Source organism: Lemur catta, chromosome 14, assembly GCF_020740605.2.
Source record: "Lemur catta isolate mLemCat1 chromosome 14, mLemCat1.pri, whole genome shotgun sequence".
Lineage (NCBI taxonomy): Eukaryota > Metazoa > Chordata > Mammalia > Primates > Lemuridae > Lemur > Lemur catta.
This window is the reverse complement of record NC_059141.1, coordinates 9761476-9779827: the sequence shown is the minus strand read 5'-3', so window position 1 is coordinate 9779827 and position 18352 is coordinate 9761476. Positions and strand designations below refer to the sequence as shown.

At 53.1% G+C, this 18352-nt stretch overlaps 1 protein-coding gene across 2 annotated transcripts in view; it reads left to right on the top strand.

Moving 5' to 3' along the window:
- Positions 1-18352, top strand: part of GRK5 (G protein-coupled receptor kinase 5) — a 185386-nt gene that overhangs the window by 88414 nt on the left and 78620 nt on the right. Inside the window, exon 1 of one of the 2 annotated variants that reach the window (XM_045569277.1) lies at positions 12203-12223. The exons of the other annotated variant lie outside the window; for it this stretch is intronic. The gene's annotated coding sequence lies outside the window, so the exon portion shown is untranslated. Of the gene's footprint in view, positions 1-12202; positions 12224-18352 lie in introns of those variants that run through there. 2 annotated transcript variants of the gene reach the window in all.

Genomic DNA, 18352 nt, shown 5'->3' with positions numbered 1-18352 from the left:
TGAGGTCGGGTGCACTGACTAGTGATACCAGACAGTGGGTTTCTCCTTTTGGAGGGATTTCACAGATTACCTGGAATCGTGGTTTTCAAAGGCTGTTCTGCGGGGAAGTTGTGTGATTCAGACCAGCGTTCTACCTGATCAGTCTTTCTTTTACATTTTATATTTGGGCTTCGGAGTAAGATTTTATTCCAGGGCAGAAACTAAGTTTGAAACCCACTGTTCTAGGCCAGGTCTTCCATTTTCCGGATAAGTAAACTAAGTCCCAGAGAGACAAGTTACTCCAAGACAGGCTTTTCCCCTCTGCATTAGTTCCTTGAGGCTGCCACAGTGAAATACCAGAGACTGGGAGGCTCGAACAACAGAAATTTATTGTCTCACGTTTCTGGAGGCTGGAAGTCCAAGATCAAGGTGTCGGCAGGTCTGGTTCCTTCGGAGGGCTAGGAGGGCACGTCTGTTCCAGGCCTCCCTCCTGGCTTCTGGTGCTCGGCCGCCATCTTTGGTCTTCCTTGGCTTGTGGACACGTCAGCCCCGTCTCTGCCCCCACCTTCACCTGGCATTCTCCACGTTTCCCCTTTTCATTAATATACAGACGCCAGTCACACTGGATTAAGGCCTGCCTGATGACCTCATTTTGACTCGATTCTCTTGGTAACAGCCCTCTTTCCACAGAAGGTCACAGTCTGAGGTGCTGGGAGTTAGGACTTCAAGTATCTTCTTTGGGGACACAATTGAATCCATTATATATTCACCTTCTCACAGGGTCAGTGGAGCTCAAGGTGGAGGGGCCAGAGGATGCCAATGCCCACCAGGTCTGAGGGTGGATCCTTCCTGCCTGCCCCGCCCTGGCTCAGAGTTAACCCCTGCAGGCCCAGGCTGGTCGCTTCCCCAGTGGGCCACAGGAACGTCTATGGGAGGAGCCATTGTTTTCCAAGCCATGTTGCATGGTACTTTTTCAATCTCTCTTTTTGTTATTGTTTAAGTCATTATAAGCAGTGAATTATTTTGCTAAAAAACACAGAAAATTTTAAGAAAAGAGAGAAAGTCACCTATAATTTCACCACTCAGGTATAGCCATAGTTAACACTTTCATGTAATTTCTTCTAGTTTTTTTCCCCATGCATATATATATTACAGTTTTCTTATGTCTTAACATAATACCAAATGTAACACAATATCAAAAATATTCTCCCATATCATTAAAATTCTTCATTAGTGTGATTTTGGTTTTTCCATTGGACACATATTTATTGGGTGTCAGGCTTTGGGGACACATCGGTGAACAACACACAGAACTTCCTGTTCTCATGGGCTGCCCTTCTGCAGGTGAGCGATTGCACCAGGGGACCCCTGGGGACTTGCCCGTGGCCCCCAGTGCAGCACGGGGCCAGGCTCCCCATCCCTCCCGACCTAAGGCTTATGTCCCGTGGCGAATTCTTCCTTTAAGCTGCCTTGAAAAGAAGCCCTTGCCCGTGAGCCCAGTGTGAGACTGATTTTTGAAGGTTTCCTGTCTATCATGTATATATTGTACTCTTTGGGTTTCCCCCTAGTTTTTGCCATTACAATTAATGTTCAGAGGAACATCTTTGCACTTCATTGTGGCATTTTGATCTATGGCTCAAAGGTGAGAAAGCCCACACTCTTTTTTTTTTCTTCTTTTTCTTTTTGATTTTTATGGGTACATCATAGTTGTGTATCTTCATAGGGTGCATGTGATGTTTTGATACATGCATACAATGGCCAGAACACATTTAGCCAAACCCGAACAGCCTGTACAGGGCCCCCTCTGCTTCCTTTGCTTCCTCTGGAATGTTCTGTCTGTTTCCAGCTATGCACTTGCCTCCGCAGACACCATTGACCTGAAGTGGGAGGGGGATGAACAAAGCAGATGGTGTTCGGTGAGCGGCCCCTGCCCTGCTTGCCAGCCGTGATCGCGGCAGTAGCCGGCAGGAGAAGGCTCTTCTGTCTGTTTCAAGGGCTGTCGCTGAAAACAGGGGAAAACAAGCTGGTTTATGTAGCAACAGGGACCTCAAAGCGACACAAGAGGCCAGCCAACCTGCACTAGCCTCAGCGTGACAGCGTTCTGTCCCATAAAGAGACGCTGAGACAACAGTTTTAATGGTCTCTGCCCAGATGCTATTTCCAGAATTTATTTCTCAAGGCTCGGTCCTTTCGGCAGTACCTTGGCAGTGGAGTCCAGCAAAGTGCCGCTCCTGTCTCCCCCTGCGTCTGCCTCAGTCGTCAAACACCCCTTGTTCTGAGCACGTCGGAGCTGGCACCTGAGGGAAGGGGGAGAAGAAAAACCATGGGAGGGAGGATATTTGAAGCCGATATGAACTTGTCAAATTAAAAAACAAAAACAAGAAACAACCAAAGAACAACAACAAAATGACCCCCTTAAGAGCTCCTGGGGGCACGAGCTACTACTATTGGCTGCTCGCTGTGGCTCTTTCCAGCCAGGGGTTGAAAGGAAAATGCGCAAATCCGGAAACATTTGATTGCTGCTTTTTTTTTTCTTTTATGTTTCACAGTTGTGCTGTCTTTGCACCATCTTTAAAAATTATTTTTAACGTATCTTTTAGTTATTTTTCTCATTACAGAAATAATATATGTCCATGGATGAAATTTCCAAAACATAATTTAAAAAGAAGAAAACAAAAATTGCCAATGAGGATAAATAACCCCTGTTAACATTTTGGTCTGCAGCCCTCTTTATTGTGTTCTGCTTGTAGAGAGAGAATCGTACCGGCCTTGATCACCTGTTCCTCACCTAGAAGTCAGGTATCATTTTAAATGGAATCATGTGGTCATAGAATCCCTACTGGACTGGGAGGCAAAAGACTCAGGTTCTTCTGCTGCTCCATTGATCTGGTGGCCTGAAAAAACTCATTTAACCTTGATTTGCTCAACTTTAAAATGGGGATTCCATAATCCCTACCTTAGTGGATGATGGAGCAGCCAAAGCAGTGACTGCTAGAAAGTGCTTAGTAAAGTGCTCTGCAAATTGTTGCTGGTCAGTTTCAGTGTGGTCACGTGAGCTTGCTGTCAGACAAATGGCTGGGGTGATTGTCCTGTCTTCTTGGGGAGCTGTGCCTCCCTCTTCTCAAGCTGCCCTGTCTCTGATCCTGGTGGCCATCACTACTCTTCTTCCAGCTGCCCAGAGACCTGGGGCCTTGCTTGCCCCCTTCCCTGCCACACACTGCCTGCCTGCCCCAGGGACGTCCCCAGGTCCAGGGAATGGGCCTGAACTCCTGTGTCAGCGCCCTCCAGCACACCCCTTTCAAACCAAGCTCCACGCAGCAGCCAGGAGGCTCTTTCTAAAATGTCAGTCTGGTTTCACCGCCGCCTGTGTCAGTAGCATTCCGTTGCTGTCAGAGTGGAGCCCAAAGGTCTTGCCAAAGCTGACCCGGTCTTGCCCCTCCGCCCCTTGCTCACCACTCCAGCTTCATCCCTGCCACCTGTCCCCCAACTCAGCCATTCCTTCCTGTTTCTTCTCTTCTCCAGGCCTTTGCCTAGGCTGTTCCTTTTGCCAGGCACACTTCCCTAACTCTGCCTGGTAATCGACTCAACCTCAGGCCTCTGCCTTGTAGGTCACCTCCTCCAGGAAGCCTTCCCTGGTGACCTCACATGGTCAGGGTTTGCTTCTCATGCTCATGCTGCTACTGGCCCCACGTGGTGGTCTGATGACCCACCTCTGTCCTCCACTTGACCACGGGCTCCATGAGGGTAGAGCCTGGGTCTGCCTGGCACTGTTTCCCCAGCATCCAGCATGAGGGTCTACTCTGTACCAGGCCCTTTTAGAATGTTGATTTTCTTCCTTGCTTAGATGTTTTTGTTCTCCCCTGGAGACGGAAAAACACTTAATCTTCCCAAATCCTGGGCTGATGGCTGATGCGTCCTATTTTTCTTTCTGAGTTCTTTTAAGGGTCCTGGAAACATGGACTGAGAGCAGCTGTCGCGTGTCAGTTCTGAAGTAGCTGCTTTTACAGAAAGGGCTCAGAGAGCAATGGCCCATGCACCTCCCGCCAAGGGCAGTGACCCCACTTTTCTCTCCCTTCTGGGCCCCATATTAATCTCAGGGAGGCGTGGGAGAGTTGGAGGGGGCGTCCTGCCAGCACAGCCGCCCCCTTGGCCCCTCTGGCTGGCAGAGCTCGACTGGCCAGGCAGAGATGGGCACTGGGGTGACTCTGTTTGAGGCCTTTGGCTGAGCCCAGCTTGGGGCAGAGCAAGGCGCCAAGATTGGTTTTGCCAAAAGACGACATCGTCAGGCGTGGGCGTGCACAGCTTGGGTGTCCACAGCCCAGGAGTGCTGAGCAGCAGGGGACCCTGTGCCGATGCATCCTGGCAGGTCAGCTGGGACAAAGTGCTTGAGGGGCTGAGTTGGATCAGTGCAGCCAGGCTGGGGTGGAGACAGCAATGAAGAACATGAGCTCCGGCGTCACAGAGACTGGGGTTTGAGCCAGGCTCTATTCCTTCCTGACTATGACTTTGGGCAAGGGATTAAACTTCCCTAGACCTCAGTTTCCTAATCTGCAAAATGGGAATAGTAGTGTTGCAAGGATTAAATGAAGAAATGCGTGGGGAAGGCTCTGCACAGGGCCTGGCCTGCAGCGACCATGCATACATGGCAGTTGCTTCATCATCTTCCTCTTCATCACTGTCGATCTCCCTCATCACTGCTGTCAACAGTCCCATTCGGTGCACAGCTTTGTCCCCTGGTTCCTCCTGGTTGGTGGTTGCCAGGTCCCGCTGGTTTAAGTTTATCTGTTCATTCATTTGTTCATTCATCTGTTAAGCCCTTCCTCTGTGCCAGGGATCCAGGGAGCTGCCAGGTGGTGGGAAGTGGCTTTCAGCAGTGGCTCTTGGCAGTGTGGGCTGGGCCACATTTACTGCCTTTATGTAACCTGGATGTAACCCTTAGCCCTGCCGCTGTCCCTCCGGTCTCTATTCACTCCCTCTCGGCAGACTGGGGGGTTCTGCACGGTACCCCCACCCTCATCTCTGCCGTCCCTCTGCCCCCGGGAAAGACACGTGGGGACATAGCCAGGCCCATCCACAAACCCTTATTCAGCTTTTACTCTGTGCACGGTCCTACGGAGGGTCCCAAGGAGAGGATGTGAGGTCAGCGCCATCCCTTAGGAAGCTGTCCCTCGCTGGGAAGACAGAGCAGAAAGCACACACATGACACCGGGTAACAGCTCTGGGAAAACAGCTGCCAAAGGTCTGTCCTCAGTACCAAGTGCCCAGAGGTGGGGCAGGGAAGGGGACAGAGACATCTATGTGCGATGGAAGGTGCCAGTTGAGTAGAGGAGAGAAAGGGGAGGCTTTCAGGGTCAGCATTATCCAACCAGCAAGCTTTCCCTGGCGCTTACCATGGGCCGGGCACCAGGCTGCATGGGTCACCAACACACGCCCATCCAGTCATTACAAAACCCGGTGGGTCAGGTGCTATTTCCCCACCCCAATTTTAGGGGTGAGGATGCAGAGACCGAGAGAGATTAGTAAATTGCTCAAAGTTACAGAGCTCTGAAAGAAGCAGAGCCTGGATTCAAACCTGGGCCTGAGTCAAGGCCATGCGGCTGTGGATTTCCTCCACGTGCAGGTGGAGACATGTGGGGCATGTTTGGGAGGTGATGTCTGCACGGTTTTGTGGGATTTGTGCAGAGGAGCCATGAGGCAGAAGGTCAAAGAGAGTCTGGGTGGGGTCAGGGACACCGTCCGTGCCTCCAGTCTGAAAGGTTGGGTCTTTGTCCTGCAGGTAGTAGGGAGCCATTGAATGTTCTTGGCTGACAGCCCTGTGGTCATCCTCAGGGTGAGAGTAGAGAGCAAAGGAAGGCCATGGACAGAGCAGGCTGGGCTCCCAGGGCTGGAAGAGATTCATTTACTTCTTCTCCAGATATTTATTATTGACCTACTGTGCGCCGGGGAGAAATGACACAGTGTTTCTCAAGTACCAGCCCAGAACCTGGAATGTACCATAAATGGCCTCTACTTCTGATGACGATAGTGCCAAGGCTCGGGTGACGCCACGGGAGGCAGGAGCGGCTGGAGCTCCTCTCGCCCGCAGCGTCAGGCCGGAGCAGGTTTCTCTTTGTGACGCCCAGTCACAGGATGCCTTTCAGCACCACCTGTCAGAAGTGTCCGAGCCGGCAGCTGTTCCTGCTGCCCACCTGCCTCTTCTCTGCTCTTTTTGGGGACGGCTTCTCACTCCCCTGCTGTCTGTCCTCTCTCCCCTCTCCCCCTGCAGGGACTTTCAGAAGGTGGCAGATGGGCATGAATGTCACACTGGCCTTCTCTTTGCCTGCGCTGTGCACAGGGCCGCCCCGCCCGAGAGATCATCTCAGGCGTGTTCCGGGTGGAGCTCGTGTTGGTGAGAAGTTCTCATAGACCTGAGCGGCGGGGGGTCAGAATGTGATGGTGGGGTGCAGAGGGAGCTCCCCGCCTCTGACCATCCCCTGACCTCCTCCCTTGGCCAGGAGACTCACTCTCTTGGGGCTTTTGGGGTCACCAGGGCACCCGTGGTGCTCATTTGGCTGTAACAGGAGAGGGGTGGTTCTCAGCCTTGCGTGCCTGCATCCCCCACCCATCCCCCACCTGCACCCACTCCTGGATTCTTGTTTCTCACAATGGCTTCATCGAGCTCGCCAGGAGGGAAGCTCAGAGTTCCTGTCCCTGATTGGCTGTATCCTTTTCTTCTCTATATTGCCTTGCGGCTTGTCTCCCTGCTTGGACTGGTGCAGTAGCCTCTTCATTGGTCCTCTGTTTCTAGCTCATTTCTTTTTCCTTCCTCTCCATGCAATCTGACCATCTTGCTTGCTGTTCTGAGCACTCAGAAGGTGCTTGACTTTTCTGAGGACATCAAAGTTGAGACTCCTAGCAGATATAAGTGGTTTATCCACTGCCTGTGGTTCCCTCACCTTACACCTCCCCTCCACCATGTTCCACCAGAAGGCTTCAGGCTTCCCGTCCCCTTGGGTAAACCCACCAGCACAGTGAGTAACAGCATGACTTTTTTTAAGTCATAGTGTCAGATCTCTGCTCTTCTGTTTGGGAGCTGTGTGACTTTGGGAAATTTGCTTAACCTCTCTGAGCTGCGGAAACAGAAAAAAGCAGGTTTTCTTCCTGTTTCCAGGCCTTTGGTGAGGCTGCATGCTCTGTCCTCTCTACCTGGCCAAGTCCTACCTCCAATGCCAATGTACCCCTGCCCAAGATAACCACATACCCTCACCACCCAGGCCCTAGAACAGGGCCAGGACATGCCACCCCTGAACTGTCACCAAGGAACCTTCGCCAAGGGGATCAGAACTGGCTTTATGTGTCTGTCTGTTTTCCTAGAAGGAACATTGCCTTCCATACCTTTGTAAGCCTAGCCCCTCCTACAACATCTGGGCCTCTGGGGGAGCCAAGAAAGTGTGTACAAACCAGCAAGCACAGGAGTCAGTGAGGAAAGAGCAGGAGGAGTGAATGATGGGACAGTGTCATCGTAGAGGGACCCAAGAAGAGGTGCTCTGGAGCACACCTGTACAGCCTCGGGGCAGGTCCTCCCGGGCCCTGTGTAGCTCACCCCACAGCCTGACAGCCCGTCTTTACACCTCCCCGTTCTGGGGGTCTGGCACTTGCTTCAGCGATGCACTGGGCAGGATCTCCTAGGTCAGCTTTCTCATTTACCAGGACAGGAAAGACAAGGTGCCACGGGGCCAGGTTTATGGAGGATAAACGTCCCCGCTGTGGGATGCCACAGTTAAGCCTCAGGCTGGTCCGTGAAACCTGTCAGTGCTGGCTGCTCTGGGAGTGGCCTGAGGTCTCTTTGGGATGTGCGGGCTGGAACTTCAAGCTGGGGTGCCTTCTGCCAGCTGCACATGCCACCCGGCTGGCCGTCAGAGAGGGCTGGCTGCTCCTGGGCCTGCTGGGACCTGGCTTCTCCCTGCTCACCTGGCCCCTGGTAGGGGCCACTGGAGAAGCCAGTTGATCAGAAAGGGCGACAGAACAAGCTGGCATGTCTCGTTATTTCTCCCTGTGTGGGGGGCATTGGCTAGAATGTTTCTCCTAGGAGGGGAAGGAAGGCAGTGTTGTGGAGATTGGACTGATTCGCTGTATGCTGGGTTGGTTCTCCCTACCTCGGCATCAAGATGTGGTTACGATTTCTGTGAACCATTTTGGTGGCCCAGGTCCGAGGGCTGAGGTACAGCCGGCACCTGGTGCGTCTGAGGAGGGACCAGGCTTATGCTTTCTGTTGCCTCCCGGCCTTCCAGAAGAGCCTGCAGGGAACTCTGAGGTTCCTTCCTGGTGAGCCTGGTAAAGCCATCGTGGGAAACAGGAATCAGGAGTGGGTGCAGGCAGGGGATGGGTGGGAGGTTAACGCCGCAGCGGGCAGCAGGGCTGAGAACCACTCCTCTCCTGTCACAGCACAGTGGCTGCACACAGTAGGTGCTAGTTGTGTGTGTCTGCTTAATGAGGAATCCAGAGGCCTGGTTTGAGTTTCTGCCCCATGGATAGCCACCTACTTGCATCCCTCTTTGTTCAAACTGCTGGGAAGCCCACAGCTCAGTTTTATGCTAAAAGCAAAGCTCTCTTTTGTCAAATGTCCTGGAGGGAGCTCATTTGATTTTCTTCTCCCTCCTGGCTGCTTATTTACTGTTCTTTGTCTTCTATGGCACAAGTGAACATGTGCCTTTATTGGAAGATGCTGAGGCTCCTCTGGGGAGGAAGCAAGTGGTGCGTAGACCAGTACCGTAGAAATGAGGGGAGGAAAACTCCCTGCTGGCTGGGAGCAGGTACGGCTGAGCTTTGTTCCCACTCTGTGGGGAACGGGCAGCTGAGCGCCTGCCCTGCTGACTGCAGGAACGCAGGCGCAGGGGGGTCCTGACGGGCCAACGTGCTGGCAGGGCCAGGCCAGCCTTTCCCCGGGGCTCTAGGGTGGGTTGCTTAGGTAGAAGGATGCCCTGTGCCTCCGGAGAACAGCCCCGGGAGGCCAGAGCTTGCTGCATGAGCACAGCAGGCCAGCTCCCCATCCCGGAGAAACGGGCCCAGGGCTTGGCCAGGCAGCCATCGGAAAGTGCCCGGGAGGGGAATGAGGTGTCACAAGTCCGAGCCCTGTGGCACAGGAGTGCTGTGGCTTAGCTTTGCTTCTCCACCGAGGACCTGCTGAGAGCCAAGAGGATGACATTGTCCAAAAAAGGAGGTAGCGGGATTGAGAGGTATAAATAGGACCCCAGGGGTGGGGCCCAGACACAGGGTTGCTCCTCACGCCCTCGACCACCACAGGAGGGCTGCTCTCGAAGTCCTGGCCACCAGCAGGAGACAGATTTTTGAAGATGTTGGCAAGAAATGAGAGTTGAGCAATCACCCATCACCCTTCACTCTCCTCCCACCCGCCCCGGCTGTCATAAAAAAGAATTTGTGAGAATGAGCTCTGGGTGGAGGGGTTAAACATGGTGCATTTGCTGTGCTCAGGGAAGAGCTCCTGACCAGGGGCCCGGGGAGCAGAGCCGGAGGAAGGAGGTCGGAGCTGTGGTCATGCTGGCAGGAGGTGGGCGCTGAGGGGGTGGGGCCAGCAGTGGGCCAAGCCTGCTCTTCCTTGGCTTAAACGTCACAACGACACAGACCAAAGAGAGGACAGCAGCTCGAGGCAGTGGTGTGGCTTTGGGAGGCGGCTGTGGTGACACTGTGTTAGATTGTTTCTGGTGGTTCTGGAAGGAAAGCAATGGCTTTAAAGCCACACCTGAGTTCAGTTCTTTGCCCTTCCATGGACTTGCTGGATGGCCTTGGGCAAGTCTCTCAGGAGCCAGGTCTTCATGCGTACTGTGGGGTAAATAGATAACGCCCCCCCCAGGGGGTCACCAGAGCACCCAGACACGATACGGAGGGCCTGTGTACACAGGGCCTGGTGCCTGCAGGTGTGGAGCATGTCTGTCAGGGCTAGAGATGGTCGTGAGAGTGGATGTTGGCTCTGTCTCTTTGCATGCCTGGTGACAGCCCTTTCTGAGGTCACTGGCCAGCAGCCAAGTTTTTTTCCCAGCTGGGCCCAAATGGTGAAAGCCAGCGCTCCCATCCAGGCCTGATTCAGTGGCCGCCACCTCTTGCTCCTGTGAGTTCCAGAGCTCCTGTAACCCTCAGAGCCACCACCTGCCTTTGGTGGTTACTCACGCAGCCACGTGTGGCTGTTGCCCTGAGCGTGCCTGTCCTCACTCCCCGGGGACAGTGTGGGCTGCCATGCAGATTGAAAGGCACTTTTCTCACCCCCAAGCTCATGTCATCCCCACGAACCCTGGCAGCCAAGTGGTGTTTTCGTCTCATTTCACAGGCAAGGCCTGGCCCACGACAGCTCACGTTGCCTCTCAGGGCTTAATCACAGTTGCGACCACCACACAGCTTGCCACGTGACGGGGTGGGGACACACGTCTGGACGGGGCTGGAGAGCCCAGCCCATGACTGTTGGACGGGCCTGCTGCCCAGCGCTGGCCGCCATCTGTGACAGAGTCCTCTACCTCCATCCCCTTTGGCGTGTGCGTCTTTGAGTCTCTGGGCCCAAGCAGCTGCCACCTACACCTGTCTCATTTTTTCAGTGTGGCACTTGGCCATGGGAGGGTGAGGTGGTTTGAGAAGTAAGTTACCTTCAAGTCTGAGTTGGCATGAATTTGCCAAATAAAACATTTAATATGTGCCAAAAAAACATTTTACTTGGTTACTTCTTAACAGACCAAGTGTACAATTTTCCATCAAAACTTTTCCATTGCTCAAAAGTGTCCCTGACACACCAGCTGGGCCCTGCAGCATCCTTGTCACAGCTCACATTTTATTTGGAATCCAGTGTTTTCAGAACGTCACCACTTCTTGCTTCGTGCTCCCTGATGGAAACATTTCACAAGAATGTTTTCAGCTGTCGTGGCGATGCAAAACTCCATCTGAAGGTTTTCTTTGTCCAGCTTAGAGAACCCCTATTTTGTGAAGTCCCTGCCACATTTCACTGGCCAGGATCGGCCTTGCCAAGGCGCTGCGGAAAGGATCGAATCCCATGACAGCAAAAGTCGTCTGAGTTTCATGGAAGCGTTTGTGGAAACAATTGCAGACTCCTCTGCCGACAGCCCACTTCTAGCGTGTAATTTTTGATAGCACACGCACCCAGCACAGCAGAAGAATTTGGACAGTCCTTGGAATGTGCTGGAATGGAATTTGGTTGGGCCGTCTGTCCAGGTCTCTGATATGGCTGTGCGAGAATGTTTGCCCATTAATTAGGCAGATATTTAATGGGCTCCTTCTCTGCTGCAGATCCTGGGCTAATCACAGAGATAAGAGCAGTCCAGACCCCGTCCCTGAGGAGCCGCATGGAGAGGGAAGACGTGGTGTCTGCATTTTGTTCGTAAATACATCAGAACCACGCTACGAAGGGCGTGGACTGTGTTATGCATTTATTTTAATGTATGTCATGAAAAAACAAAAACAGCCATGGCAGCAGTCAGTAATTCCCGTATGTTATCACTCAGAAAGACTAAGTTGGAAAAAGGCAGGAGGAGCAATCAATTAGAACCCAAGTTACAGAAAAATACCTGGTAAGTTCTGTGATAGTGGTAACTATTGCAGGTGGCAGGTTATGATAAAAGATGATGGTAAACATCACAATAGTGGCCCAGGAACGGCTGATGTTTGGAAAAATGTATTTTGTGCTGACCGGGTGCTAGGGGCTTTAACTACATTATCATCCGCTAGGCGATGGTAATGTTACCATCCAGCTGGCAACCGATAAAACTAAGGCTCAAAGAGGTGAAGTGATTTGCCCAAAGTCACATGACTAGTAAGTGCAAGAACTTGGATTCTCTCCCAGGTCTGACTCCTGATCCTGAACTCTTAACCACTATGGTAAATGGCAGTTGATCAAATAATGAAGTGATTCTTCCCTAGGGTGTAATCCAGGAAAGCTTCCTAGAGGAGGTGGACTTGACTGAGTAGTAGGATTCAGCAAAGGAAACTTGAGTGGGAAGGCAGAATGTCCCACGGGTCAGGTACCCATGATTATTGGCTGGATGGTTTGGATCAGAGTGACGTAAACAGCTTTTCCTCATATAAAAGAAATCTCGAGTTGGGTGGTGGGTTGGCTCTTCTGTGTCACTTGGGAGCAAGGCTCCTTTTATCTCTCTGCTCCAACAGATAACTCATGGTCCAAATGGCAGATGTAGCTCCCGCCATGACATTCTTGTTCCAAAAAGCAGAAAAAGAAAGAGAGAAAAGGGTAAGTGCACATTCCTCCCAACGAGTGGGCCACCTTGAAGAGCTTTTCTGGAAGCTGAACCAAACAAGTGATCCTCACATCTCATCAGCCAGCCGGGTTATTAGGGAGGCTGCCTCTGGGTCCCAGGCATATATGAGGGGGGGACAAAGGTCCTGCCCTTCAGGTCCTTACGGTGGGCCGAACTGCTTCTTGTTGAGGCTGTAGAAGAGACAGCAGTTGAGTGGAAAGGAAAAGCCTCCTCTGAACTGGGGCTTATTTCTGGAGTGACCCCAGTAAGCTCTGGGTCTGTTTTGGTTTCTTCAGCACGTTTATTTGCTGCTTAATTGGAACGGAAAGTTGTAGCAATTACACCACTTGCCCAAGGCAGCCCCTGCCCGCATCCCAATAACTTCTCTGAAAAGACAAGAGTCACTCCTGAGAACAAACCAATCCAGCTCCCCAATCTGCCACCCGCCTGTGCCATCAGAGCAGGAGCCCAGAGCCAGCTTTCCGCCTGAATCCTGGGCTGGCTGTCACTTAGGCTCGTCAGAGCCCTGCGAGGCACCGACTAGCTGCAAGGTGAGGGCTGTGTTTTGTGCAGCTCGTGGGCAAGTGTGGGACCTGGGCACTGCATGCCACAGGCTCCATCCTCCCTCCGCCTCCATCCCCTGGGGGCCTGGATGTGCTTTTCCCTTCTCATCTCTCAGGGGGGCCCATTGGCCCCTTGCTAGGAATATCACCTTTGGAGAGTTCTTTAAAATCAGTGGTGCCCTTCTGGGTCGTCAACATTGTTCCAGGGACTGGTTCAGCGAAGCTCAAATCTTGTTGGTGTGAAGAAGCCCCTTCTGCTGGGACTTGGGTTCATCTGGGTCTGAAATGTGCTCTTTTTGCTTTTTGGGGATCAGGATGCCAGGCCGTGGGGAGAATGTTAGGGCTAAAGCGGGAGCTAGAGGGGAGACCCAGCCCCAGTCCCCCGTTCGCTGGCTCAGGAAACTTTGCCCCGGCTGGCTGGAGGCAGGGCTGGGGAGAGCTGGCTTCTGCTGTCCTCAGCCCCTGCTCTGCGTGTTCTGTAATTACCTCCGAGCAAACAGTATTGTGTAGAGGCTGGAGAGATGTTTCACAGGGCGTTAGAAATCAAACTGCTATTAATATGCTAATTACAAGAGGTTCCCTATTTACCATTTGAGCAGGTCCCGGAGAGCCTCTCCTTGGCAACACTGTTAGACATTCTGTTCTTGAAATAGAAAGTCCATATTACTTTTTAATGAAAACTCTAAATCCAGGCTTTCCCTAAGAACAGCCAGCCCTTTTCCTTGGATTTAGTAGGTCCAGCCCTGGCCTCCGGCAGTGAAGGCTGGGGGCTCAGTGGGATGGAGCTGAGCGCTGGGAAAGCAGTCAGCTCCTCGGAGATGTCCGCGGTGCTGGGGCCCGTAGGTCCCAGGCCGGTCCCCTGCTAAAGTCACTCTGCATCTGAGCAGTATTTTTAGCAGTGACACCACTGCTACTGGTTTTATTTTTAGATTGGATGATGCAGGTGCTGTTTGGAAATGTCTTTTCTCCCCACATCACTTTTGTCCTGGAAGTACCCCACAGATGAGGAAACAAAATGGCAGCCACCCAGCCAAGAGCAATACAAATGTTTGTTTGGGGAACAGAGGGAAGAGTGGCCTATTTGCTTTGAGGGTGGATCCCAGAGGGCAGGAAGCAGGGTCGACCCCGCCCCTTCGCTTTCTGAGGAACTGGGCGGAGCAGGAGCCCTCTCTCTCTCCCACTTGGGGGGTTTCATTCACTCTGGCACACAGAGAGTGATCCTTTGTTCCAATGAAGGGCGTGGGCCTTTTCTGAGGAGGAGGCTGTAGATTCTAGAAGAATAACACTTTAGCTAATATATTTTATAAATCCAACAAATATTTATGAAGCACCTACTATGTGCTAGATCTAAAGTGGGCAGCGGAGATGCATCGGGAACATTCTGGTTTCCATGGCTGAGTGACACAGTGCCATACAGCAGCTGTTTACTGTGCTCAGAGATTCTATGGGTCAGGAATCCAAACAGGGTAAAGCAGGGATGGGTTTTTCCACTCCACATTGTTTGAGGCCTCAGTTGCAAGACTTGAAGTCTGGGAGCTGGAAAATCTATTCATTCACATGTCCGGCCGTTGATGCTCAGTTCCTCGCCGGGAAGCCTCACCTCGTGGCCTGTGCTTCCTCACAGCACGGTGGCCGGTTCTAAGCAGGAGCATCCCAAGTGTGGAGAGCTAAGCAGAAGCTATTTCCTTTTCGTGAGCTAGCGTGGGACCCAGCCTCAGAAGTCACAAAGCATCGCACTCACTACGTTCTATTAGTTGAAATAGTGACAAGCCTCTACCTCCTTTCACAGGGAGGAGTGTCAGTTATATTATATAAAGAACATATGGGACGTTTGTATGTTTCCAGAAGTATGAGAGAGACTTGAAAATATGAGCAAGGAAGAAGATGCTATAAAAAATGGCAAAGCGGATTTGAAAAGAAATAGAACTTTTAAAATTTGAAATTTAATAAGTGGAAATAAAAACTCAAGGGGACACATTAAACAGCAGATTAGACTTAGCAAATGAAAAAATTAGCAAAGTGGAGGATGTATTCAAATAAATGAAGCAGCCTCACCCCCAGCCACCGCTGATCCTTTTTCTCACCAGTTTGCAGCATAGTCTGTAGGAGGACTTGTCTTCTCGTATGGGGACCCTTCTCAAAGCGGACGAAAGGAGAAAGGCTCTGCTTTTCTGAACTTTGCCAACCCTCTCTTTAGCAGTGCTGAGCTACCTCATGCTACGTCTAGGGCATTGTCAAAGAAGACAGGGAGCATCCACGTCTCCGAAAGAACAGCACGGGGGTGAGGCCCAGGCTAGGGAAGGAAAAATTCTTAACAGCGAGGTGTGAAAGGGGCTGAGGCCAGTTGGAGCCTCCAGCCCAACCGGAGTGAAGTGATGCCAAATGCCTCGCCCTGTCCAAGGCAATGAAAGTGATCTGGAAGAGGTGTTTTTTTCTCCTTTTAAATGACACAGCAGGGCTGGGTAAGGAATAGCTGTAAATGCAAATGAAACTTGTTTATGCTCCAAACATGAAGCAACAAATGGGCGGTATTGCAGGCCATGGCCTTCCCTTGCCCTGGAGGTATCCTCAGAAGGGCCTGTGTGGTGTCTTGCCGGTCTGTCCCCTGGGAGCTGGAGGCTGAGGCACGTGTCCAGGTACCTCCTGGGAGCGCCTGGCTATGCAACTGTGCGCGTTGGCACTTGGAGTCAGGGAGACGTTTGGAAAGGCCATGGCTGCTAATGAGGAGGGGGCGGCCCTAGTGGAGAATGTTCTGTCCTGGTGCTCGCCTTGCCGGCTGCTCCTGGGGAAGCATAAGTGTGCATAAGGGGAGGGGAGTCAGTCAAAAGGCCACACGTAAGGACCTAGAAGTCCACATGGGGCCTCAAGGCCGCAGGTTCCCCACCCCTGGCTTTTACTGTTGCTGGCTCGGCTGCCTTCCAGAGACCTGCATCCAGGTGCCAGGGACATTCTGATTGAAGTCTGTTCAACGATAGCAATAGCAGCTCAGACTCAGGCCTGCTGGCCCCACCATTGACGGCTCTGCATGAGTTTCTCTCCATGTGGGGAGTGTCCCCGCATTCACTCTCCCCCTCACCCCACCCTGCCGGCTCTCCGGGCCATGTAGTTAAGTCTCCTTCCCTTTGTGTCTCAGGGCTTCTCCATGGTCAGTAGCCACACCATCTGCAGGGTGACAGTGGGTGGTGAGCATGCTTCTTGACTCAGATGCCTTGGTCCCATGGGGACTGGGTTTTGGACAAGGGGTGGTGGCAGCCTCCCAAGCCAGGCTGGGCAGCGTCTGCTGAGCAGGTCCTGGTTCTCTGGGGTGGCTGCGTCAATCACACCCAAAGGGGAGAGGCCTCAGTGTGGAAAGTATGTGGGCCTTGGACAGCACCATGGTGGCCTCAAATGGCTTGGCCCCCTCTTTCCAAGGCCCCGGCTGGTTTCCTCATTGTGCAGTGGGACAGAGCAAAGGACCTGTTTGCCTGAGTTCCCGGAGCACCAGTGAGAGTCCTTGGATCACAGACAGGCGAGGGCAGGGGCGGCAGCATTTTGGGGTGTCCACCCTGCATGCACAGCTGGCCCTGGCTCAGACACTGTGCTCACATTAGCATCTGACTGTCACCCTTATGAGGAACACAGCCCCCTCCAGTTGCTCAGCTAAGGACACAGACTAACTATACCTGGGGTGTAGTGGATGCTCTGCAAACAACAGTGGCCCTGACCTTGTGGCTTGCTGGGGTTGCCCAGCTCCCGAGTGGTGGGGCCAGGATTGAACCCAGGTCCGTCTCACGCCCCAGCCCAGGCCCTCCTGCACTGCAGTGTGGCCGCCTTCTCCTGGGCGTGGCCCCCTGGCCTGCAGGTGTTGGTGGGGAGCCGTGGTGCATTTCCATCTCCCAAGTCACAATCCCATCTGTGCTGATATCTGCCCCTGTGCTTCAGGTCTCTCAGGGAGGCAGGCAGGGCAGAGGGAGTTAGCCCCATTTCACAGACCAGGAAACTGAGCCCAAGTGATTTGTCAGAGGGTACCAAGCTTGTAAATGGCAGAACTGCGCGTCAAACCTTGCTCTTTGAAGTCTGCTGGGGCTGCTATAACAAAATGCCACAGACTGGGTGGCTTAAACAACAGATATTTATTTTCTCACAATTTTGGAGGCTAGAAGTCCAGGATCAAGGAGGCTTCAGGGTTGGCTTCTGGCTCTCTTGCCGGCTTGTAGGTAGCTGCGCTCTGGTGTTTCTGCCTCTTCGTGTAAGGACACCATCCCTGTCACATCAGGGCCTCACCTTTATGACCTCATTTGACCTTAATTACCTTAATTACCTCCCCAAAGCCCTATCTCCAAGTGCAGTCACATTGGGGGTTAGAGCTTCAACGTATGAATTTGGGGGTGACACCATTCAGTTCATAACACAGCCTGAGCCCCTCCAGTGTTTTGGGCCCCTCAGAACACACCAGGAGGCTGCTACCCCTGCGCACCAGAGGAGTCATTTGGAGAGACTGTGCAGGAGCCCAGGGCTGGGGCTGGGGCAATGCGAGACGACTTCCTTGGGGAGGTAGTGCAAGCACATGGGGAATCTGGCCCATTTCAGGGAAACCCCACGTGCAGGCCTCCCAGTAGCTCAGATGAGCTGCAGCTGTTTTCCACGAGCCACCTTCTCGTGGCACTTTCTCATGTGGCAAGAGAGGACCCTCCCGTGCCTGCTTGGCCCAGCAAGGCAGCCATACGTTGACGCAGCCAGTCAGGTAGCACACCCAGGTCTTTCACAGGGAAGGGAAGGGAGTTCCAGGTGGGCAGGGCTGGGCAGAGGGCAGAGAGGGAGCTGAGCACCCGCGGAGGCTTCCCTCCGCAGCGGATCTGCACATGGGTCCACCGCGGGTGGCAGCAGCCCTGGCTGCAGGGGCCCCGGCTGCAGAGGGTTCGACTGCCGTGGAAGTATAATTTGTACAGATGAGTGAAGTTAGCATGTCACATGGCAGCACAGGCATAAATCCGCTGGCCTTCCTCGTCCAGGGCCTGTCCCCTCTTCTCTGCAACCACTGGATGTGGCTGTTGAAGGGACTGCACTGCCAGGTTTAGAAAACCTCAATTTCTGCAGTGCCTGTGTTTCTGGAATGAGGTTGGTGTTCCCAGGGCAGAAGTTTGGGTTCATGCAAGTCCCACGAGGTGTCCAGAGCAAATCTGGGTTCTGAGCAAGGTCACAGTGGGTGCCGGGCCAGCAGGCTGGAAGGAGGCTGAGGGAGGCTGGGGAGGCTGAGGGAGGCTGAGGGAGGCTGGGGAGGCTGGGGAGGCTGAGGGAGGCTGAGGGAGGCTGAAGGAGGCTGGGGAGGCTGAGGGAGGCTGAAGGAGGCTGGGGAGGCCAGGGAGGCTGAGGGAGGCTGGGGAGGCCAGGGAGGCTGAGGGAGGCTGGGGAGGCTGAGAGAGGCTGAGGGAGCCTGGGGAGGCTGTGGGAGGCTGAAGTAGACTGACGAACTCTGCTGTTTTGGTAGAACTTCCTGTTTATCACATTTCCTCTGTGGAGGCCACAGGGCCCAGGCCCTGCCCCAAAGCAGAGTCTGTGAGCTTGTATCTGTTTCTTGGG